Genomic DNA, 21116 nt, shown 5'->3' on the forward strand with positions numbered 1-21116 from the left:
TGCGAGATTGTGTGGGTGTGCTGCCCATGGCAGTTTCTCCAGTTTGCAAATGTGCTCATGGGTTGGCAACCCCTCTGGTAGTGTAGGACGTGCCATTTTAGGGAGCGAACCTTCATTTTTGCAAATTTCTTCAGCAAAGTCTACATTTAATGAAGAAGTGCATAAGCTGCTTTCAGAAAACCAAAGAATTTTAATTTTACCTTCTGAAAATGTCATGTAATGCTGCATATTGTTAATAATAAATAATATAACTGCAAATACTTGGCAATCATTTTTAATGATTTCTTTGCCATTGCATACACGTTTTACTTCCCAAGCATAGAAATCATATTAATTTAACCAAAATACCTTTTGAATTCACAAGTCATGTAGCAACTAAATTTTGAAAGCTGAAAAAATCAACATGCCCTAGTGGTAGGGGTCTTTGGATCGGCACCTCAGTGGCAGTCCATACAGGAAAGGTTTAACATAAGGCATTTTTATCAACTGATGTTTTATTTGAGAGTACAGTGGGAGGGGCAAACACACACAAGGAGCAGGACAGCAGCCCGAAGTGGGTGGAGGTCTGCTAGTGTGGTGCATGTGTTACAAAAGCACAACACTGAGGACAGCTCCTAAGTCCTGCCTTTAGGCAATGGTCTGGATGCAGCCTGAGGCTGAGAGACGGTCATTTCCCCAAGACCATCTGGAGAGTTTGTGGCAGAGGCAAGATTTGTGCCAGCATCTTCCTGGTCCAGAGCTTAGTCTCTTTACCCACTGTGCCGTCTTGGCCTCACACAGATAACACATTTTTCCAAGGCTCTCTTTCCACCCACCCAGGAAAAGGCAGCCTCCAGCTCTCAGAGAGCTTTCAATCCAGGCCTGGGATTGGCAGAGCAGAAGCAGGCACCTGCTGATTTCCCTGACCCTACCTGAGCAGGCCCTCTGACCCCCGTTGCCTGCAGCCCCGAGCCCTCTGCTGCTTAGGGATCTGGTTCTCTGTCTCTGGGGCTTTGCTGGCAGCCCTGCTTCCCTTAGCCAACTCGCCAGAGGACAGACTCCCCATCCGCCTGCTGGCAGCCCAGCGAGGCAGGAGACCCTGGCTTGGTCTGCCGTGGAAGGAGCCTCTTTTTCTATATGGAGATGGAGAATTTAGGCTAATGGAGCTCAACCATCTCTAATTTTGCGATGGCAGGAGGATTTTGATTGAAAGTAATTAAGCAAGCTAGCTGTAAAATTAATTAAAGCAAAAGGGGGGATTTTTTTATTGGATTGGATAGCGATATAGCGGCTGTCAAATGGGGGACGGATGGGGGTGACCTGAATTCTCTGCCCTCCCTCCCTCCCGCTCGGGACGTTTATGTCACTGTAATCTCCTTACAGCGGCTGGTGCGCATTTGTTTGAAATAATCAAGGAAATATGGTCAGAAATTGTCAGCTTTCAGATCTAATTTACCTGACAGCCTTGTGCAGGCCAGGATGCCTGTGTGTGTGTGTGTGTGTGTGTGTGTGTGTGTGAGAGAGAGAGAGAGAGAGAGAGAGAGAGAGAGAGAGAGACTGTGTGCACAATAAATTCAGACACTCGTGATCGTGTGCTCTTGTGCATTGTAGAGAGCACCTCTCTTTTCTTGTACCATTTTAAGCTGAGAGGCTCCTTGCTACCTCCAGTGAGGGTTAAGAAACATTTAAGAAAGTTTGCCAATTTTTGGAGAGTCCTGCCTCCTCTTTTGCCCTCCACCCTTCACCCCTCTGCTTTTCCTCTTCCTCTCCCCACCCCTCCTGCCTCCTCATCCCTCTGCTATAACCAGCTTTAGGGTTTAAGGAATATAGGATTAAGGGAGGTGGCTGTAATTCTGTATTCCAGATGGCTGGCAACCGCTAAATCCACTGTCACAAATACCTCAGTTTTAAAAATACTTACAAATTAGTTCCTTTTTTGTTTCTCAAGCTTTGCCCGGGTTCTGGAAGAGTTGCGAAAGCAAAGCACCTCTAATGATGTGACCTACTGAGGTCAAGAAGGGATTCTTTTCTTCCTCCACTCCCCAGGCCAATCCTCAAGATTTTTTTTCCAATTCTGCTTAATCCAGGGCAGCACAGGAACTGTTGCAACCAAGGCAAGATCGGTTCGAGTAGCCAAGTCTCTTTCGGGATACTTATAAAAATTAAAAGACCCACTCCTGTACTTTTATTACAAAATTGCAGCCTGATAATTAGCGTCAAGATGCTAATTTGAGTCATTGGCATGACGGCCTATGGTGGTTTTGGATGTGTGTGTACGTACGAAATCAAAGAAAAAACTGTTTTATTGCCTTATGCGCGAGAAGCAAGCAGGTGAGCTGGCATCACTCAGCTCACTTGTGCTTACCAACCTGAACTATAAACCCAGCTGTTTTCATCCTGACCTGATCTCACCTCCTCGGCATCCTCCGTGTCCCTCTCGTGAGGCGTTGTGCCCCTGGGAGTGCAAATCAGCCATGTCTTGCCCAGCTGGGAAGGGCGATTTTGCTGACTTTTCAAAGTGTGTCCAGTGCTGGCCTAGACGGGTCAACCCCTGTTCAAATCTCAGGCCTGTCAACTAAAAGGAAAATGGAAACAGGACACTATTAAGCAGGGCTGCAGCATTGATTGATATATTTATCCCGTCAAGCTCTGGCTGATTAATCCACAGAGGCCACTTTTTCAGCTGGCAAAGCCCTGTGTTTAACCAGCAAGCCTGTGATTTTAGAAGTGCGCTTGTGGACACGGAAGCAAGCCCTTTCAGGGTCCCTTCTCTTCTCCTTGGCTTTCTCCAGAGCCGAACTGCTTCAGGTAAGGCTGGAGGAGAGGACAGCTATGTGACTTTGCACTCATGGACCCAGAAGTCACAGAAGGTGGCCATTTCCTGGCTGTGGGTGGCTGCTTCCAGCTCACCATTGCTGCTTTCCTCTCTGCCGCCTTTTTTCTCACCAAGCAACTGAGCTCCAGAAAAGGCCATGGGGGAAGAGGACAGATCCTGAAAGGAGAAACGGCTGCCGGGGGGCTGCAACACAGGGAGTTGCTCTGGGCAAAGGTTGCCCAAGCTGGCTGTTGATCCAAGGTCTTGCGTTACGTGCAGTCAACCCCAGGGCAGGTCTGAACAAGCCAGCAATTCTCTTCTTATTTCCCACCAATGCTGCTAGGAGCGAAAGCCTAAGAAATAACACAGGCTGCTGGAAGGAGATTGCAAGGGGAGCTGCGGCGGGTGCCGTAACACCTGCCTGTGCAAGAATGGATTGAAAACGGGGCTCGCGTTTTTTGCATCCCCATTTCAATCGTAAGGAGCATTTGCATGCGTGCGAGAGAAAAGGTTGGGGTGTAATTTGCCGTCTCCCGGAACCTTCTCCTCTAATTGTATTCCTATTTGGCAGCTTTGTTTATATGACATTGAGGAGCGAGCCAGGATCCAGGATGCCACTGTCCAGGCCTGCCTAAGGCTCTGTACTTACTATCCTTTGAAAGCACATTGCTTCCCCCAAAGAATCCTGGGAACTGTGGTTCAGCCCTCGCACAGCAACGATTCCAAGCACCCATTTCAAACTACAGTTCTCAGGATCCTTTGGAGAATGTCTTGCTCTTTAAAGCCTTGCGCTTTATCCAGGCTGCTGCAATGCCACAGATTGTCGAAGAAGCCATCCTTTGAGAGGTTGCCAATATGTTGTTGTTTTTTTAGGGCTGTCACCCCCCATGACTGGCACAGGCAGGACACATTATGCAAAAGTAATAAAATATAAGCAAGTTGGCATGATGTGTGCTGGTCGGGGAGTCCCACTTTTCTTGACCCAGCATGCTAGGAGCGCAGGATACTATTTGTTCATCTAGCTTAACATTGCTTACTCTGACGGGCAGCATTGCTGCAGGTTCTCAGACAAAGAACGGTCTTTCCCTCCATCATCTGCATCTCCATCATCTGGCTTCTCAGTTAGAGATGTTTAGGGACTGAACATGGGACTTTCTTCATGCACAGAATGTGTTTGATTGCCTGGATGCGGAATTTTGATTTTATCTGCTGGTTTCCAACACGATGAAAGTCTTAGTCCTGCACCCTCCACACCCTGGTAATCTTGGCTGATGATGGGGAGTTTGGAACACCCCACAGGCCCTAGCTGTCAAAAGCAATAGGAACCTTTGCTATCCCCCCCTCCCCATTCCATCGCATCTTTATCTATCCTTTAAAAGTATCCTTTTATTAAGCACATCCTGGACAAAGCACACCCCAATCTCTCTCCTGCAAGAGCGTCAGAGAAACCCACCATCTTCTCCCAGCTTCATTAATTCCGAACACGCACCCCCCCAAAATGCCATCTCCCCGTAGTTTCTAGGGCTGCCTTCAGCTAACGTTGGGCTCGTTACACAGCTTATTAAATCAGCACCTTTCAGGACCTTTGAGGTGAATTCAGACTCATAACAGCAGATTCCACCCACCCACCTCCTGATCAGTGCCCCCCTCCCCTCTTCCTTGCATCAAGCAATTGATGATGATTAATTTTTTTAAAAAAAATGATTTAAAAAAAATAAATCTCCATTTGTAATTGCCTGGGAAGTAGCTTTTTTAAATACTCTTCTGCGGCTCTGTCAAGTCACTTTCCCCACCTTAGTAAAAGTGGAAAGGTTTCACTCTAGGCTTGCAAATACCCACTCTCTTTGGTTGACTGTGGCAAGTGAGAATTTCCTCCAGCCACACTGGCAGAGAAACAGTGAGAAAGCATCTCCTTCACATGCAGAAGGTCCCAGGTTCAATCCCTGGCAGCATCTCCAGGTAGGGCTGGGAGAGACTCCCTACCTGAAACCCCAGAGAACTGCTGCCAGCCAGTGTAAACAGTATTGAGCTAGATGGTTTGTTCAGCCCTCCGGGCCTCCCTGTGTGCCAAAGCTTTGCACAATTTGTGCCTGCTTGGATTGTGCCATTGAGCTGTGACAATACCTCTGGCTTGCCTGGGTGAAAAGGTGTATGTGTAGAAAACCTCTGACTTTTTACAAAGCTGGAACATAGCCCACTACACAGAGGCTCTGCCCATTTTCCCCTCTAGCTCCATCCAGAATGGGCTTGTGGCCCCCAGAAGTATGTTCATAGGGGGAATGTGGCCCTCTGGCTGGAGGAAGTCCCCTACTCCTGTTTTATTCCCTAGAATTGCCGCTGAGTCATAGGATCCTCTCCACCCCTTGAGGAAGGTCCTCTCCCTCTAGAAAACAGACAGAAGGGGATTGGGATATTTCACGGCTTTCCATAAACTCTTTCCGTAGTCCCGGGATTTCAAGGTTTTAGGTGTCTGGCTAAACTGCTGCCACAGAAATATATATACTGTACACCCAAAGCCTGCTCTTGTTTGTGGGAATGCAGCCTTGGGGCAAATGCTGGCAGAGATCTTTTGGGTCTACTCAACAACAATGTTCCCATCCCCCCCGCCACTGCTGCCTTTTCGACTCAGGATTTACAAATGAGCAGCAAGACTTTCCGATGCTTAATTATTGTTTTTTTCTTCCCTCCCTCACCCCCACTTGCCATTGTAGCTGATGACCTATTTACAAAATGGAAGCTAGGAAACAAGGCCTAGATAATTGTCTCGCTTCCTTCTGTGAAGAAGTGAAGGTCCCAATCCATGCTTTGCCCCCAACCCTACCCCAAGATATGCAAGCACTCCCAGGAAGCAGTTGAAAGCTTCCTGCCTGTGTATGTTTAAAAAGATTTCAGGGGGACGACTAAGATCTCAGTGTTTTACCAGCCTTGCTTTTCTTCCTGACTGTACAGTTGCATGATTTCAGAGCTGTTTCCCAGCAAGGCTAGTGTTACTCTTAGACCCCTTGAAATGAATGTACATGACTATCAGATCAGTACAGTCAATGGTCCAGGGATGAGAAACTTGCAATACACAGTGGAACAGGTTCCCATGAGAGGTGGTGGACTCTCCTTCATTTAGGGTTTTAAGCAGAGGTTGGATGGCCATTTGTCATGTATGATCTAGTTGAGTTTCCTGCAACTAGTTTGAGAACCGCTGCTATGGAAAAACGCCTCTTGGTCTCCAGTAATGGATGAATCCACATTAAGTCAACTGCCTCATCAGTGTTTGACTGTGCCCTAAGTGACATTTCATAGAACCGTAGAGTTGGAAGGGACCCTGAGGATCACCTAGTCCAGTGTTTCCCAAACTTCAGTCTCCAGTTGTTTTTGGACTACAGTGCCCATCATCCCTGACCACTAGTCCTGCTAGCTAGGGATGATGGGAGTTGTAGTCCAAAAACATTGGGAAACACTGATCTAGTCCAACCCCCTGCAATGCAGGAATATGCAACTGTCCCTTATGGGGATTGAATCTGTAACCTTGGCGTTATCAGCACCACACTCAAACCAACTGACCAGTGGTACAACTGTCCGTCCCCCCACTTTAACTGATGCAGATGACTCATGTATGGGACTTAGAATCATAGAATCACAGAGTTGGAATAGACCACAAGGGCCATCGAGTCCAACCCCCTGCCAAGCAGGAAACACCATCAGAGCACTCCTGACATATGGTTGTCAAGCCTCTGTTTAAAGACCTCCAAAGAAGGAGACTCCACCACACTCCTTGGCAGCAAATTCCACTTGGCTGGGGTTATTGAGAGACCTTAAGACCCATTCTGGCTCAGGCCCACATCTGCCAAGGTTTCTCCAGGGTTCATTCTGCCTCCCCTAAGAGATGCAGATCTATTCCAGTATCACACACAGAGACACAAACACAGCCTCCATGCAAGTGCTTCGTCCCCACCCCAAGCTCCTTTGCATTTTGCCCTGGCAACTGACTGAATACTTGGGCTTCCTTTCTCCATCAGCACTCCCTTTGCGCTCCCCCCCACCGCCAGTTCCCTTCTACCGATCATCCCCTCTGGTTTCATAGCCATTTTTTTCCTGCCAGCTCAGGGTATTGGGAACAACAACAAAATAAAACAACAACACACACACATATTTTTTTTTTTGCTGGGATTGCCAAAAAACCCTGCGTGCTCTACGACTCCCCAAACATCCCTTTATTTTTATTGTTCTGTTAATTACTGTTTAAACTTTAATAAGTCACTTTGTCAGGAAGGGGGGGACCTGCGGCGAGGTTTCTGTGCAAACACTGGGCCCAACGGTGACTCTGGTGTAACATAACCCTTTATACAATGTGGGAATGTTTAGACTGGAACAGAAACTTGTTATTTTAATGACAGTTAAAAGTAAAAAAAAAATGAAAAGAAAGGCAAATGAAAGGAGGAAGTGAGCTTGATGGGAGAACCACTCCTCTCTTTCTCTCTTGCCCTCTTGCTGGCATTTTTCACAGCTTGTTTTCTTCAAATGTGCCATTGGCAGGCAGATGAATGATCTGCCCCAACTAGCTGGAGCGCTTTGAACATCCCTTAATGCAAGTAACAGGGTAGCTGCATCAGAAGAACATAAGAGCCTGTTGGAATCTCCCAATGGCCAACCGGTTGCCCCCATGGGAATCCTGCAAGCAGGAACTGATCCCAACAGCACTCTCTCCACTTGCGATTCCAAGCAGCTGGTTTCCAGAGACATACAGCCTCGGACAGTGGATGGAGAACACAGCCATCATCTCTATTAGCCATCAATAGCCTTCCCATCCATGAATTTGTTTCATTCTCTTTTGAACAAGTCCGGTGGCCATCAGGACATGCATGCAGAAGGTCCCAGGGTCAGTGCCTGGCATCTCCAGGAAAGGCTGGCTGTGTCCCCTGCCTGAAACCCTGGAAAGCTGCTGCCAGCCAGTGTAGACAATACGGAACTAGATGGCCCAATGGCCCAATTTGGGCTAAACCAGCTGCCTACGTTCCTATGCTAAACCAGAGAGGGTAGGGATGATACTCACTTTGCATTGTGCTATGTTAAAAGAGCCCCGGAACCCTTGACTGTCTTTTGTGCCTGGGGTTTAAGCTACATCATGCCACTCTGCCTTGAATTCACCACGTGTCTTGCAGTCATATCCACTTCTGCCTCCTTGTGAGCTACCAAATACTTGCAGTAGTACCTGTTTCTGCCAGCGTTGGGGGGGGGGTTGCCCTGTGGGGAAATGACATTCTGGATGCATGCATGCATGCTTGTTTGTTTTTGTTTGCTTGTTTTTAAAAATCAGGATACACATTGCCTACAGCTGAGCCCCCTAAAAGCTACCATGAAACACCAGCCCACAAGACCAAGTGTCTGGGCTCCAGGACCAGCAGTCGGGGGTGGGCTAGCACGCCTTGCAGTTTAGCTGAATTAAGGACTACCATGTTTCTTTCATCCTACCTACCCTTCAAGATGCTTCCTAGAACATTTAATCAGGTGGTGGGACGTAACGTTGACCTTTTGGTATTTCTATGACATATACCAGCACAAAGGGAGGAAGTGGTCATATTTGCAGAACCCTCTAAAAAACAATAGTGACCCGCCCAAATGCAGAATTATTTACTGGGCGGATCTTGTTTTGGTGTTAGTGGTGCTTCAGAGCTGCCAAAGTTGCCCACGAAGCTCTTGGCAACCCTACAGCACTGAAGTCACCTCCACGTTGAGCCGGCTATTTTTATCCCCCGGCTATAGATAGGCAGTAAAGTCAATGGATATATATGATTTGGAAATGTTCAACTTTGGCTGACCTCCTTTGAGTAGCTGAGTTAAACTGGCCAAAATCAGGGCAATCTCATGCTTGGTGGGGTTCAGGAGATTTAAAAAAATTGGGCAGTCTATAGGTGACAGACATACATCCTTTGCATTTGCACACCACGAGGGCCAGATCTGGCCCGCAGGGTGCGTTTCTTCCGACTCATGAAGTTTGCCTTCGTACTTCCTGCATTCACACTGTGGTTTGGGCTGCAGCACAAAGTCCAGTCTGTGCTTCTGCTCCCCCTCCAGTTCAGCAGGCAAAAATCAGCCCCATCCCAAGTCCCTGGGGACCTTGCACATCCTACAGAGCAGTAATGTTTCCTTCTCTCGCACTGATGTAACTTCTGACACCTTTGCCAAAAACCGTTAGCTGGTCTAGAGAGCATGGCTGCACATCACCCGTTTCTCCTGCAGCCCTCTTCAAGAATTAGTTATAAAAAGTTAGTAAAGAGCTAGTAAATTAGAAAAACACATGAGAAAGGGCAGCAGGGCCAGGCACATTACACCTGGCCCTGCTCCCTGTGCATTGGAGATCCCGGGTAAATTAAGATGCTAAAACATTTCCCGACTCTTGGCCTTGCTTGCAGGGGCTGATGGGAGTCCAACATCAACTGGGTTGGGGTGGAGGCTGCCCTACTAACCCTCTAGAAAGCAGAGGGTAAACTCTGCCATATTCTCTACATAATGCTCAAACGCAACACGGCGGAAATGTATTCCCGTTAATAAGGAAATCTGTGGACTTGAAGTGGGATGGCGAGGCTGGCTAAAGAGGTGGCAGCGTGTGCCTTAACACACCAATGTCTGGAACCGTTGACCTGCCTTTTATCCAGAATCCTGCCTCCCTCCCTTCCATTCTCTGGATTCCCAGCTTGGTGGAAGGAAGCAGTTTGCAGGCAGAAATGTAGTCGCTGTGAGATGGCTGTGGTGGTCTAGTTGCAAAGTTTTTAAGCACTCTAAATGCACACTGCTAAAATTGCACAAGCTGGCAAGATTGCAGTGGTCTGAGGATCTATGGACCTTGTGTGCCGATAGAATATTCTGTGCAGCAAGAGGGCGGCTGATTAAGAGGAAGCTGTCTATTCAGTGTAACAATATGGACGAGGCTTTGTAACGATGTCCAGTATCTAGGTGCCTGTTTTTGGAGGGACATCAAAATGTTAGATGTTAAAAACACCCAATATTTCCATCTCTTAGGTGTTTTCTCAGTCCAGTTGCTTATCTGGGTCTGACTGCATCCTTGCCTACTCCTGTGCGCTCTCTTCCCCACAATCACACACACAAACACACACACAGACACACTTACTTCCCACCCCCTTGCAGTTTTGCTGCCCTCCCCACGGCTAGTGTGGGTCACTTTGGCCAGAGAGTTTTGCTCAAGGATAGAGCCCGCTGGACGAAGGCGAAGAGCCACTCCGTGTGTGTGTGTATAAATATATATATAAATATATATATAAAATGCTGAGGTTTTATTTTTCCGTACTGCGCGTTTCCCTAAATTGCCTTTGACTGTGTGCATCGCTAATGAAAGTTTATGCCCTTGTTAGAAGGACAGCCAGGTCCGTTCCAGTTAGGGTTGGGTCTGTCTTACTGCCAACTGCCCTCCCCAGCGCAGCGCAGCGCAGCGCGCTCTCTCTCTCTCTCTCTCTCTCTCTCTCTCTCTCACACACACACACACACACACACACTTGCATACATGCACACTCTCTCCCCAGTGAATCAGTGGAGGCTGTTATAAAAGGGGAGGGGGAAGGAAAAAAATTCCCTATTTGTGTAAGTTGCTTTAAAAAGGTTTTATCATGTCATAAAGAAAAGGGGAAGTACTCTCGGAAATTGATCCTGCACACAAGTCCATCGGGCAGAAGGACGTTAGGATGTTAATGGCCATTTTGCTCCGGGGTGGCTTATTAAAAAATTTATACGTAAATGCTTAAAATTGCATAAATTATTTAAAAAAAACATAGTAAGCAATTTGCAAATTGCACTTCACTTTCCCCCTCTCTTTCTCTTAATTTCTCTTCATGTGGTTTAAAAAATATATATGTGTGTGTGTGTTATTAAAGAAATATAGCCTTCTTGGGTTGCTGATGTTGTTTTTCTCCTTTTAGGGTTCTCTCTCCCCACCCCCTTCCAACACCTTTATCCAAAATGGTTTATATCAGGGTTTTGGTTTTGAGCTTTTCTTTTTAAGCTTTTTCCAAGCCCGAAGTTAGGATTGGATTTTTCCCCTCTTTTTTTAAGGAAAGAAAAAAAGAGAGAGGTGGGGGAGGTAAAAGAAAGAAGTTTCGATGTGATGAGTGTCTTTTGCCAGTGTGGAATGTCACCCACACATCCTGGAGATCGTACTGGGGAGGTTTATGATGGTTTCCCATTGATTTGTTTCCTCGACGCAGCTGCCGACCTCTATTGAGGGACAAACATAATCAGCGCTGACGCAAATTAGATGGTTATTCGTTTTGAAAATTGACAGAAAAACAATAAAAAAGATGAAATGCTCCCAAATCAATAGATATAATGAAATTCAAATAATCCGAGAGATGAGGTCTCCATGGCAACTGATAATGTGGAAAAGAAAACAATTTAATAAAGGACAGACACACTTTGAAAACAGATTGGGCAAAGGGAAGGCGGGGGTGGGGGTGGGGAGGGAGAGGGGGGCAGGTGGGGGCGGTGGGGGGGAAGCAAGCAGGGAGGGAGGAGGCAGTGATGGGCAATGGTAGAGTGCTAAGCCCCCCGGGTGGGGGGCACCGCGCTTCCCGCCTCTCCGGTTGGCTAACGGTGCTGTAGTGAAGGATCACTGTCCACCCCAAGGACGCCTGCCATAATTAAGAGAGGCTTTCGGTCCAGAAAGTGCAGATTCAGGTTTTAATACACAAAATTATTTCAGGAGCACTGAATCGGAAAGTCGTTTGTTATGACCTTCCTGAGAGGCCTGGAGCAGGGCATGTTGGAGGCGCGGCGGCTGGGCCCGCTGAGTTATGGCATATTTGTGTTTTTATAGTGCGGAGGGGAGGGGGCAGGGGGGGAGAAGGTTAAACAGTATTTACAGCTCACTTGTTTTCAGAAAGGGGAAGAGAAATAGAGTGCATGAAAAGATGAGAGGGGAGAGAGAGAGAGAGAGAATGAGAGAGAGAGATTGCCTTGCCCTGCACAAATGCGCATGGATGGGATGGCCGCACCAAAGAGGTGCTTGGGGGGCTCTCCAACCTATCTAGGGCTGACTGTGGGGGAAGGGGGAAATGTTGGCGTTTGGGGATGAGTGCCTCTCTACAGAAGTCTTCTCCAAGCTGGTGTCCTCCAGACGATTTGGGCTCCCATCAGCTCCAGTCAGGACTGGCTGGGGCCAATGAGAGCTGAGGTCCGAAACATCTGGGTGGTGCCAGGTTGATGACAGCTGGTCTCTGGGGTCCAGCTGAGCACTATACTGCTCAGCTACCATAGAGCCACATTTGAGATTTCTGCTGGACACGTATCTCTCCCATGAGTATTCCCATAAACATGGGTGTGCAACACTAGTGTGCCTTTGATGTTTTGCATGCTCTTTGGGAGTGGTGCAAAATGATTTGCTTCTGTGTGTGTGCGCGCACACACACATACATATGTTAACGATGACACTCCACAGATATATATTTTGTACGTGTGGGTGGATCAGCGTTAAATGTAGATGTACCTAGGATATTGGGACGCGGGTGGCGCTGTGGGATAAACCACAGAGCCTAGGACTTGCCAATCAGAAGGTCAGCGGTTCGAATCCCCGTGACGGGGTGAGCTCCCGTTGCTCAGTCCCTGCTCTTGCCAACCTAGCAGTTCGAAAGCACATCAAAGTGCAAGTAGATAAATAGGTAGGAAGGTAAACGGCGTTTCCGTGCGCTGCTCTGGTTCGCCACAAGCGGCTTAGTCATGCTGGCCACATGACCCGGAAGCTGTACGCCGGCTCCCTTGGCCAATAAACCAAGATGAGCGCCGCAACCCCAGAGTCGGTCATGACTGGACCTAATGGTCAGGGGTCCCCTTTACCTAGGATATTACTATTGTGTTTCTCCAAAGCTTTGGTTCATTACATGGAAAGAGGGGTTTCGCTGTCTGTGTGTGTGTGTGTGTGTGTGTGTGTGTGTGTGTTGCTGTGCACAAGTGTGACTTCATGTGCATGCATGCAAACATTCCTATGCTGCTCTGTGTGAAATGGGTGATATGTACCAAGGTGTATTTCAGTACAATACTGCCTTCTCCCATGTGGCCTTGCCATTTGCATATGCATGTACTCTTGGCTGTGTTCCTGTGTGGTATAGTGCAGGGTACAGCATAGAAGGCCAGAGGCCAGGAACCCCTAATTCAAATCTCATTTCTAAGTGGCCTTTGGCGTATACCACTCACTCTCTCAGCCCTTCCCTTCCCTTCTAGATTATGGACATAACGATAGTCCCCTACCTTATAGGGGTTGTGGTATCGACTGGTGAAGTTTTGAGTGCTGTATAAATGCTAAGCATTGCTATCCTTATGCACGTACGATTAAAGAGAGCTTTGACATGATGTGAGAGAACCTCCATGAGAAGGTCATCAGCTTCTGGCCTTCTGTGGCTTCCATCATAAGAACATAAGGAGAGCCTGCTAGATCTGGCCTGTGGTCCATCTAGCCCAGCATTCTGTTCTCACAGTGGCCAACCAGATGCTTCTGGAAAACCCACAAGCAGGACCTGAGCCCAACAGAAACTCTTCCCTCTAGGGGAAGAGGTTTTAAGAAGTACACTGTCCCATACAACAGAAGGGCATTTTTCCTAGCACAGCTTATCAATACTCCTTCCCTAGAACAGATCCCAGGGTAAGTTCTCCGGAAACAGTTCCATGTAGCAGCACCCAAGACTATATTGCCCTTAACTCTAAACCTCCCTTTTATTATCTGCATTGTTTCCTTCGGAGCCTATGCCTTTGGGACAGAAGTTTGAAGAGTCTGATGTTTTGGATCCCGTTCCTTTGGCAATGTGCCTGGCTTCCCGGATAACTTTCCGCAAGACGAACCCTCCCGGTCTTTTGCTGGCCAGCAGCTACGCTTCCTTTAGTGCTCCCACTACCCCCACCCCTCCTCTCTCTCTCCCCACCCACCCCACAGCAACCCTTGTTTTTCGCTTGTAAAATGGGGCAAGATTGATGGCTCGGGCTGTGGTGTAGATGTTAACACTTCTGGTTGATTTATGGAGTTACTTAGCCGACAAGTGAGACCACTTAGACTCGTTTTGGATAGTAAACCTTTTAATGCGTGTAAAAATATAAACAAAATTAAAATAAGCTAGAGGATGGAAGATGCAGATTTGGGAGTGACGTTTTAATTTTATCTACCTCTCTTTTTCATTTATTTATTTTTTTACAAAAAGTAAAGGGAAAGTCCAGTTAAGACACGAAGCAGGAACAGAACCCCTTTTGCAAATGGCAAGCCAGTGTTCCTACATTGGGGAAAAGTGTTCCCTATGAATAAAAGCACAAGGGAAAGGCGATAGAGGATGTTAATGATTTAACCAGGGCTGGAGATAGAGATGCTATGGCAGGTATGGCAAGAATGTTTGTAAGTCTTATTAGGAGAGAGACCAAGAGAGAGTAAGCCTAGAACACAGTGGCACTTGCTTCTGAGTAGACATGCAGCATAAAAGCCATTGTGGATCAAGGAGATCTGGGATGTCTGCATTTCCCTGCAGTGGCAAAAGTTATGCTGGAGGAAGTAGATGATCTCTCCACCTCAAGAGAAATGGTTTTGTTAGATGTGGGACTTGGCTACCTCAACGGAAAGGGTGTTCTATATATTGCTTTGAAAGGGGCAAATAAACCAAGAACATTTGTAATAATGAGTAATAACAGCTTCACAATAACACCTAGGCCCTGCTTTCTGTCTTTTGGATGAGGCAAAGGAAAATTTGGGAGAGAGATATTTAAATGACTTAATGGGGGCAACATGGACCAGCAGCTCCAGGGCTTGGATCTCAAGCACTAAGGCCAACTTCCCAATAGAGGCCCATGTGGTTGCCAGGCAACTCACAGGCTTCTCTCAGGCCTCCCTCTCAACCTAGATTTTGTGTATATCACAATTGGGCCTGGAAGCCAATTCTGCATATCCTCACATATAACCAGTCCTTTTTTTCTAGGGATACTCTCATTTTTACCATTTTATAGTTCAAATCAGGAGAAATAAATGGACAAAAGTACAAAGATTCACAAAATGTTTAGGGTTATGCGTACCCCCAGAAAAAAAGCACCTCATATACCAATATCAAAATAATGCCCTGGGAAAGTATGTGTTTTTGTGTGTGTGTAAGGTTCAGGATAGTGCTTAGATAATGGCTGGAGCACTGCAGCTATTTTTTTAAAAAATGGGGGGGGGTTGTTGTTGTTTGTTCCCCCCCATTATGCCTTAGCTACAGTGTTGGGCTTCAGATTTACCAACTTAGGAAAGCTATCTGCACCCTATAGAAACTCCTCATGTAGAAATTCAAGATACTGGATCGCCCTGAGTATGAACACAATAATTTTCATCCCTGGGCTTTGGAAGGCCTTTCGGCAGGGCACCCTCTGTTTTGTCCCTTCCCTCACTGAGTCTGCCTCCTCACTGCAACAAGGCTAGAGGGGTCTTGGAAGTGGACCCCTGGATGGCATGTGGGCTCTTGACAGATGTGCAGTCATGCCAGCTCTTGGCACCAGTTCTACTCACCTAGCTGTTATCATGGCTGCCTCTCCTCTCTGCTTAAAGCAGAACCCCAGAAGGAAGGAGCCTGCTCTTCATTGCCAGGGTACATTTGTGGCATGCCCGTTGTGGCCTCAAACCCGGGATCTGGAAATGAGTGGTGTGCCGAGGGCCAGATATAAGCTGCCCTTTAGACTTCTGCATGGGCTGCAAGTCAGTCATGCAGGTGCTTATAGCACTGGGCATTAAATCATGGCTTCCCGATAACGTAAGTCAACTGTATATGTGACCAGCACAACATAGGCCAATTTTGTTCTATGTTCAAGAGCCCATTGCAATCTAGATTTGTACCATCCTGGCCCCAGCAAGACCAGCACCTGTCCTGAACCCCTGGTCTACCTGGCGACAAGTCAGTGTGTCAAGTTCCCACTCCAGGGTCAATCTGCGTGTCCAAACCAAAGCACGATCCCACAGAGATCCTAGAGCATTCAACATGGGCAGTTGAGCAGATACAGCACCTCAGATCTGCTGCCCTTTGCATGTGGATTGCAGCATCTGGGCTTGATGAGGCATGGGACCCTCACCTGCTCCAAGACTACTGTGGCTGAGGAATCACACACCTCCTCCTAGAGCTAACGAGACCCACCTGTCCAGCTAGTGAGCTGGGCTTGTCGGTCTTTGCCTGCCTCAGCCTCCTAGAGCACCCTGCCTGCTGTTCCCTATGCCTCAGAATCTGCTGTGTTTGTCGAGACAGGGGCCCCTCTGGCTCTGGTGATGGGTCCTGCTGCTCTGGTTCCTGTGCACTGACTCCCACCCATCATCCTCCGCCACCCTGTAAGTACTTTCTACACCAACCTCCCCTTCCCCATCCCCAGGTTGCCCTGGTGTGTCCCAGTCCCAGCTACACCCCTTGCCAGGATCCTCTTCCTCCTTCCCATAGTCCTGCCAGTTCATGAAGCCCCAATTTTCCAGCCATGGGCAGTCACCATACAAGAACTCTCTTTCTCTGTGGCCTGTTCCACAAGCCACATTGCATCTGTTAACACAGAGAGCAAAACTGGGCAGGTATTGGATTTCTCCTGACCTTCTGCCTTGTCCTGGGCCTTTGCAGACCCTAGGAATCTCTGTGTTTGGTACTGATCTTTGCAGGCCCTATCCTAAGAGGCTTTGCTCTCGGCACTTCAGGTTGTGAACCCCTTAGGACCTGGCAGCCAGTTCCAATTAAGCCTCCCAGAATACCTTGCTGTAATCCTGTGGACTCCAGAGCCAATGTGGCAAAGGTGCTCAGTGCTGAGAGTTTGTGCAGTGCCCGTCCGATTTTTGTGTGCGTGCCGTCTGGTTGGTGTTCCAAGCCTGCGAGGTGAGGAGGACAGCAGTGGTTAAAGCAAGCAGCGCAGAATCTCCATTTGGGCCGGCTGCGCTCCCAATGCGGCCGGCCTGCCTCTTTCTCCCTTGGCCAGTTGATATATGGCATAAATTAGGCCTCTGAAGGGGGATACTGCATCCTTAAGAAGAAATATGTCCTCATTTTTCTTAAACACCGTTTGCACTGAGTGAAATGTTTAGAAGGGGACGCTGAGGGATAACTTTATTTCTTACCAGGGAGTTCAGAGCCGTTCAGTTAAGCTCATAAAACATTGGGAGTAAGGAAGCTGACAGGCTACCCGTGCATTAGAAAAAGCATTATTCATCCTGGGGGAAGCTCACCCCATGCCGGAGCCAGGCATTTACCAATGGGGTGCTTTGGGGCCCTGGTTAATGAGTGCAGGAGAGAAGGGATCCGTGGTAATCTACCCACGGAGTAGGGCCACAGGCCATCCCGTCAATGAGAGTACGGCTCAGAAATACCTTTATTAAGCCATTGAGGAGCCGTCCTCAGTTCAGCTTCATGCAATGGCAGTGATTGCAAAAATGTTTGGAGGAGGATGGAGGAACAAGCCTCTCAAGAGATGATGCGGATGTTGTTGTTGATGATTTTTACGGGGGGTGGGGGGAAGTTCCAAAGTGACTTACAGGATATTAAAAAATGCCAAAACTATTCTCTACACATTTTAAATCCCGATTAATAGAATAGAAATGACTACAGGTGTGCCATTCAACACTAAGGAAGGGCAAACCCTACCCAGCTTCACTAAAATATAAGCATCAAAAACAGGCCATAAATCATATTACAGTGCACTCTACATTTCACCCCTTTCGATGTGGGGGCAGACAAGAATTAAAAGGGGTGGTTTCAAGGCCTCAGTTGCTAGTTTATTGTTCCTCCTGTTTTGTCTTCCAGCGCTCCGTGCTTTTCAAGGCTCATATAGGCAGCTCAGGTGGTGATATGAGCCTTGAAAAGCCTGGGCCTTAAAATTAGCAAACAAGGCACTACTTTTTGTGCTTGGCATGTGGGGACAGAATAGGGCCTTCTTAGTGGCAGCACCCCAGATATGGAACTCTCTTCACTTGCAGCTATACCCTTGAAAAGTTTCCATCATCGCCTAAATATATTTTTGTTTGCCCAGATTGATCTGTTAGCTGCTGTGATCCTTAAATTTTTGATGCTGTCCTATCTTGTAGGTTTAATCATGCTTTGATATTGTAGGATGTCTGGCTGTATTTTCTTGTTTTTGCTTCTGCAGTTGTCTGCATTTTATCATTTATATTGTGTTTAATTTTGCTGGTGGGTTTGGGGAAACGACTTTGTGATCTTTCTCTTGATGGGCAAGCAGCGTACAAATATGTGAGGAAATAAACGAACACGCAAAATAAAGTGAATAAGTAGAGCTAAAAGAAGAAGTGGGAGGGAGCATCACTCTCCCAGCTTCCTTTGTCTGCTCTGTACACCTTTCAAGGAGGGAAAACCGTAACCATCCTCAGCACCTCACGATGAAGGGGGAGTTTCTTGGGTGCCAGAGGATGTTCTTGGGCTTTGTGCCCAAGGCTGCCCCATTTGCAGTGCCAGATGTATATAGTCCTCCACCATTTTTTAAAAAAATCCTAACAATCGCCCTGTCATGTAGGTTAGGCTGAGAGATTATGACCGGGCCAGAAATCACCCAGAGAGCTTCACAGCTAAGCGAGGGATTTGCTAAGTATACAAATTTAATAAATAATAATAACAGTCCAACACTCTAATTCAGCCTTCTCCAACTTGGTGCCTTCCAGATGTTTTGGACTACAACCCAGTGCTGGCCGGTGCTGGTGCTGATAGTTGTAGTCCAAAACATCTGGAAGGCACCAAGTTGGGGGAGGCTGCTCTAAGCCAAGGGTAGCCAATGTGCTTCCCTTCCAGATGTTGTTGGGCTGCATCTCCCATCACCCTTGGCTATTGACCCTGCTGCCTGGGACTTCAAGGAGACAGGAGCCCAACAGCATATCCACGTTGGTTGCTTCTGGTCTGACCATCACATAACATTTGTTGTCTGTATTGGGATGGTGTGCCTGTCCTACCAGCAACCTGTAGCAACCTTTGCTTTATTTTTAATATATATTTTGCTTTGCTTTGTTTTATTAGATTAGATTAGATTTATATACAGCCCTTCATCATAATATCTCAGGGTGGTTCATACAAGGAAGGAGAATTTCAATCTCCAGCAGAGAACAAAGGCACCCTTGAAGAAAGTAGTTTTAAAGGTGACATGCCACACCCATCACCACATTTTTCTTTTTTATGATGAAGCGTATGTTACCATTGGAGATACCTCTAGCCTTGATTCCTTCTTGGGAATCTGGTGGAATCGAATGTAGGCACCCTGGTAACACAAGCTGACACGGGGTCCCCTGTGGTTTGTCAGTCCAAGGTTACCAGCCTGAAGGTGCTGGCTTGGCAGACGGTGCAGAATGCCAGCCATAGAGACATCTTCCTTCCATCCATCCATCTATTTCACCCCACCCCCTGCCACCCATGCACACCCCACCCATTTTTTATGCCAAAAGATTTAATATTTGTTTGAAATGAGAAGTAGTCCTCAAATGAATTTGGAGAGTCGGGGAATTAATGTCAACTCCCCACCCCCTGCACCAATACACACACACACTTACTTTCCAGCTTCTCTTCTCTCCCCCCCTTTCAATTTCTGAAGCCTGCTGATTTGAATATTTATAAATATCAGTAAATTATTTATTGTAGCAATCTGCTGTGCCATTTCACCGATCACCGTTAACACTTTAGGGTTTTCTCTTTCGGAGAGATTGCAGCGCAAGAATTGGCGAGGATGCCGGGTGAGGGGGACCTGAGGAGGGCACAGGAAAGCTGAGAATGTATCTGTGTGTGTACATGCAAAGTTGTGTCACACAGGGTGGAAGGATTGCTGTGTGTTGCCCGGAGTATGGAAGGGTCCTTTGTATTGCTGTGCATGTTACCAGCGTCAGAAAAGTTTTCCTCTGCTCTGTGTGTGTTTTATATGGGTCCAGCGGTCTTACAGAGAAAGACTTAAATAAGACTTTGAGGAGAATGGTCAGGGCTGTTGTCAAAAGATAATTAGAGGGCTATTCATATTTACTGTGTAACTATAGCGAAGCGATATTGTTATTGAACCCCAATTCTGCTCTCCAGAAATGCTAGGTTGTGCAACCATATAACTCCTAGCTTGCATGAATGATATTATTTTGTGAAATTTTGTTTTTGTTGGTCTGGATGGGTGTGTGAGGAAATGTGCAAAGAAAAGAAGTTCTCCCCCCCCCCCAATAAAACCTACTGGAAATCCTGCTTGGCAGGGGGTTGGACTCGATGGCCCTTGTGGTCTCTTCCAACTCTATGATTCTATGATTTGTCTACCCCACTCTATTTCATGAGGCTACTTTCCTCTTAATACTATTTATTACTAGAACATATCTCATTTTTTAAAAGAAAAGTTTAGCAAAATTCTGCTGTCCATTCCAGGTCTTATGTGATTGCAGAATACACAGCCTCCAGTTCCCTCCTCCTTGTGTTTCGCATTTTTCAAACCAAAAAATTGCCTCTCTTTGGAGGAAACTGAAAGCCTCTCTTGCTCCTCCAGTCCCATGTGTCCAAGGTGAAGCGGCACCCATGTCCTTTCCAGTGCCCGTCCCCTGGGCATTGCTTGCCCTCCTTCCAGCCATGAAGAATTTGCAGTTCCAGTGGCCATGGACTCCGCTTAGCAGCGCCGCTGTGGAACTCTCCCAAGGTCAGGCGAAAGAGACAGCGTTCCACTAAGCCGAGGTCATCTCTTGAGCTAAAAGCAATAAAATGTTTTATTGATAAACTGGAGCGGCGGGGGGGGGGGAGGGACGGGTGTCAAAGCACACCAAGTCCACTTTTTTTGCACACCTCCCACCCATGGAATTGGACCCCGTCCCTCATGGTGTATTTCCGAGAGAGGGCTTGCAAAAGAAATACAGTAATATTTTTTTTAAAACCCCAGCCTCATCTGGCCTGTGTTGACCAAGGGAAATGGGTAGGTATGTTTGGGGCTGGTTTTGAGGAGAGTTGCTCCCTACTGTTTTTGCTGACTCGTTACAGAACCGTGGGCCTTGAACCCAGGACCGTGTGGACTTCTTGTGGGACTGCTCTGGATTAGAACCCCACATTTGGAGGTGGAGAGGTGACAGTGGGAGGAAATCAAGTCATGGTTCCCCCCCCCAAGTGGGCCATGAAACTTATATCTGAAGTTTTAAAGTTCCATGAGGAATCTAAATGATGCAAATTGGGTTGGTTGGTTTTGCCTAGTTGTGCTTTCTGCTTCTCTGTCCCTTCTGCCCCCCTCAAAAAAAAACCACCCCCCAAAAACCAAAAACCAGAGATGCTCACCTCTTCATCCGGCTTCTGGTGTTTCACCCAAGCATTGGTCACATAGGCTTTGCCATCCCATGGTCCAGCAACTTGAAAACAAACAA

The 21116-nt window shown here is 47.2% G+C and overlaps 1 protein-coding gene across 12 annotated transcripts in view; it reads left to right on the plus strand.

The window, feature by feature from the left end:
* Positions 1 to 21116, plus strand: part of CASZ1 (castor zinc finger 1) — a 443166-nt gene that overhangs the window by 347475 nt on the left and 74575 nt on the right. Inside the window, exon 1 of one of the 12 annotated variants that reach the window (XM_083512764.1) lies at positions 16597 to 16635. The exons of the other annotated variants lie outside the window; for them this stretch is intronic. The gene's annotated coding sequence lies outside the window, so the exon portion shown is untranslated. Of the gene's footprint in view, positions 1 to 16596; positions 16636 to 21116 lie in introns of those variants that run through there. 12 annotated transcript variants of the gene reach the window in all.

The sequence above is a fragment of the Podarcis liolepis genome (assembly GCF_965112155.1).
Source record: "Podarcis liolepis genome assembly, chromosome: 7".
Lineage (NCBI taxonomy): Eukaryota > Metazoa > Chordata > Lepidosauria > Squamata > Lacertidae > Podarcis > Podarcis liolepis.